We start from the raw sequence: 4,679 nt of genomic DNA, 5'->3' as shown, positions 1-4,679 counted from the left end.
TGCTTCAACATCAAGATCTAACATTGAAGGTTCAACTACATAATATTTCTTGATACTACCTATTGTTGGTTAACACTATTCTTCTTGACACATTCAAAGATCAACTCTCTTGTTGATTAAATATTATATTTGAAGCTAATTCTTGATCATTCCAATGACAAACAAGAAGTTCTTAATGTGGAAGCTCCTTAACTTGAAGAAGAAGAAGAATATAACTCTTCTCACTCATTTACACTACATGGAAGACTTGTGTAGTCTACTTGCATGAAGACATGGAGCTACCTACATCCAAGTGCAATCAATTATTTCATTTGAAGATTTTGAAGGCATTCTAGCTATCTCGATCATGATGCAAATCTAAAAAATGGTGATATCTTTTCTTGAGGGGGACATGAAGACTAATGCAAGCAAAGTCAATAAAGAAGAAGAATAAGAAAAAGAAGACCATGAGGAAAAAACGAGCATTAATGAAAGCAAAGTGGACTACATCAAAGAAGAGGACAAAGAAAATAAGATTTTTTATGCCTACCATGATATATTTGATAAAGGAAACCACAAGGTCCTATCGGTCCTTGTCCCCACTTTTTACTAGAGCTTTTTATTATATGTACTTGCCATTAGTGCTCCTATCATAAGCCTTATAAAACTCCTCATGTAGCCTATGCATTACAGCCTCTACACACTTAATGATGCCTTATGACAATTCCTAGATGTTTTCCATGTTTAGGTGTATTCACACTTAGCAAGATGTTTTCTTTTCCTGCAATAGCCTCTAGATACTTCACCTATTTGTGATATGCCCACACTTAGAAAGGTTCTACTCATGACAACCTCTATACACTTAGTTATTTCTTTACAGTTGTGATTGAGGAGGGGTATTGAGAGTTATACAGTCACACCCATGTGATAGCCACTTTGTGTGGAGTAGTATGGCAAGACTCATATAGTTTACTAGACAGGATGCCTAAAATACATGATGCCTGAATCCCATAGGCACAGTGGAGAAAAAGGGAACCATCATGAGCCTATAAAGTATTGTACTTTCTTATCATTCAATGATGAAATACCATTGTACTTTTTCTTTTTAGTCATAGTTAGTGTCATACTCAAGATTTATTGCCAAGCTTCCATCTTGGAACCTAATTCCCTTGAGTAACATTTGATCTCTCTAATCTATACCATCATGAACATTGTCTTATGCCTGAAATATAGGATGCTTGAATTCCATAGGCACAGTGGAGAAAAAGGGAACTATCATGAGCCTATAAAGTATTTTACTTTCTTATCATTCAATTAAAGAATACCATTGTACTTTGTGTTTTTAGTCATAGTCATTGTCATACTCAAGATTGTGTTTATGAGTCTAAGCTTCCATCTTGAAACCTAATTCACTTGATTAACAGTTGGTATCTTTAATCTATATCATCATGAACTTTGTCTTTGTGTTCTATCCGCCATAGCCATGCTCTAGATCCATGCATTTTATCAAATCTGGACTCCCAAATGTCGCAAACCATAAAGAAGATGGTATTAGTGGTATGCATTCTTGGTAGTGGGTCATGACTTGAGAGTAGGTTTCTTTGGATAACCCCTTGTATGAATGAATGCCCAAAGCTTGTATAAGTGGAAGATGGTCCATGAGGAGTCCCTTCCAAGAAGAATGCAATGGTTCTCAGATTTCTATGAGTTGCCATATTAGACCCATTTATAGATCAATCATTTTTTGGATCCCATGCACATTTTAAAAAACATTGGAATCTTATTATGGGATTGTATTAAAGATAGAGAGATACTCCATGGGCATGGATGGATTTAAAGAAGATAGGCAAGATGGAGATGCTTTGGCCACAAACAAGCTCTAATTGCGATGTGTAACTACATCGTGCTCCTTGGGTCCTATACCCACTAAAGAGAAGTACATAGTGTAGTAAATTATCAAGTCTATCCACACACTAGTGGGTATGGTACATTCTCTTAGATCCACATTTTCTAAAGATAGCCAATTAGCAATACTAAATCCCATGTGATTGGCACAAGATATGCTAGGTTTGTTCTAGCCTTAATAGTATGTATAATTAGAATTTCAATACTTTGTGTTGATCCAAAGTTGTAATGCATTAAATTTTTGGTAGTTAATAGTACTTATTGCGATTACAGTGTGTCTCACTCCAAAGATATTTTCACCAATTAATAAGTTGTCAAATTTAGTACAATAATGGAACTTGCAAAAAGAGATCAAGACATTCTCCATTGAACTTACAATGTACGGAGTAGTGGAAACAGTCTGTCTCTTTAAGAAGTACCTACCCACAAGCATGCTTATGATACAAACTCAGCAAGTACATCTCATAGACAAAGTGGAGATTGCAAGATCATGGTGCAACAACGGGCTCATCCAAAATGAAAAAAGAAGAATCTAAAAAGGACCCTAAGTATCAACATTTTAAGAATGTATATTTAACTCAAGGATTGAGATTCTCCGTTTCAACTTAAGTAATGATACTTTCTCATCAACAAAGAGCTTGCCTACTTCAAGAAAAGATTATGCATTCCTTCTAGCCATGAAATAAGGAAGCAAATACCATAGGAAGTATATGAATCTCCATTTTTAGGACATCCTAGCTATGCTAAGATACTCAATGTAGTTAGAAAAGGCTATTATTAGGAAAGTTTAGAGGTGTTGTACTAAAGTATATCACTGAATACCTAAGTTGCATAAGGGTGAAAGCAAAGCATGTTAAAGTGCTAGACAAGATTCAATCTCTTGACAAATTAAGTGGAAATTCATCACCATGGAGTTCATGGTAGCATTGCCTTCAATCTAAGGAGTATATAAGTCTATCATGGTAAGTGTACATATGCTAAAAAAGGTTGTTCATCTCATATCCATCAAGACAAACTACAAATTTCAAGCATCACAAGGTTATTTATCAAGAATATTTTTAAACTTCATGGGTTGTTGAAAATGATTGTCAAATATCAAGATTCCCTCTTTATGTCTTGATCCTAGAAAAGCTTATTTGAAGCTATTGGTATACAATTAAGCTTTAATATACTATATCACCTACAAATTGACTACCAAACACCGCAAGTCAATCAAGTCATAGAAGACATTCTATGAGTATGTTGTTGCAAAGAATCTAAGTGATAGATGTAATATCTACCCTTAGTGAAATTTGTTTGTGATGCCTTGTACCACTAAAGCATCAAGATGGCTCCATTCCAAGCCTCGTATGCACTAGATTATCTCATCCTTCTCAACTTTTGGGACCCAACACTATAGGTAAGAACCTCCAAGAAGATGTTAGAGGAGAAATATGAAGACGTTAAGGCCATAATACAAGATATGAAAATGGCAAAAGATCACCAAAAAGCCTATCTTGCTCTTGGAAGACAAGAGTGGATCTTCAAAAAGGTGACACGGTGTTTCTCTATGTCCATCCAAAGAAGAGCGTGCTTTCATTGGGTAAATTCAAGAAACTAAGTGCAAGACATGGTGAACATTACAAGATTCTCAAGCCCCTAGGAACTAATGCATACAAGTTATAACTTCTCAAATACTTAAAAATCCATAATGTTTATGTTAGCTAGTGCCCAATCACCATCATGTCCTAGATAATCACACTATAACAAATAGGGTGTATAACAAAGATTTTTCCAACATAAATGTAAGAGAAAACTTGATGTAACTGTTGACCACCATTGGAATAATCATTGATATAAGCTACTAACAGAATGCATTGGTAAACACATCCAAATATGCACCAAAGCTATCATCAAAATAAGTGACAGTATGTGAACATTTTTTAATGCCTATTTTGGGGTAAATATCAACACATATTCCAATGACTACAGATTTGATACACCAAGCATATAACAATGTGTATACCAAAAATTTCATTTAAAAATTATAGACTAATATATGTAGTGAAAAGAAATTTTATCGGGGTCCCTACTATCCATATCTACTATTTTATTTGACATGGATCATTGTTGAAATGTGTATAGAACCCAAATTATGAGTAACTATGATAAAACACTTAATGAATAACATAAAAAAGACACTATTATATGTGAAAGTAATAGGATAATGGCAAATGAAAGTATGTGTCCAAATGACAAAGTACAAAAAGAAACAAAAAGATATCTCCATAAAGTCATAACTCCTAATATTGAAAACAGTCTCTAATTGAATATATCATCCTTGTCAACAAACTACACAACCATGCTACCAAAACATAGATACACAGTATTGAATATTGGATGAAATTGATAGAAAAATGAAATGGCATATCAAATCAAAGACATAGAATGTAAATAATATTATTCAATCATATAACTTATAAACTATGTCTCAAAGGAGGCCTAGCCACCACTCTCAAGATATGATGATGAGCATGGTACAATAGGAGTACATGCTACCTCTTTTTGTTGCTTCCACTTGTCAAGGTTTTCATTTATCTCATCTCTCATCTTCTTTCATTGCCCCTTATCAAGCCAGCTAAGCCATTGTAGCTCATCGCAATAGGCATCACATTCCCTTGAGCAAAGATGGATTAGGTGTTTGTAAATGCATATGTATATGTAAGCACTAGAAAACTAGTTAGTGGTAGAAGCCCATGGGAACACAGTATCAATCTATGTATGATATAATCTTTGTGGGTTGGCTCTTTCTTTCT

This window comes from Lygodium microphyllum, chromosome 5, assembly GCF_053477565.2.
Source record: "Lygodium microphyllum isolate KBCC chromosome 5, Lygodium_microphyllum_v1.1.10, whole genome shotgun sequence".
NCBI classification, from domain to species: Eukaryota; Viridiplantae; Streptophyta; class Polypodiopsida; order Schizaeales; family Lygodiaceae; genus Lygodium; species Lygodium microphyllum.
The sequence above is the reverse complement of the archived record's forward strand: the minus strand, read 5'-3'. Positions refer to the sequence as shown.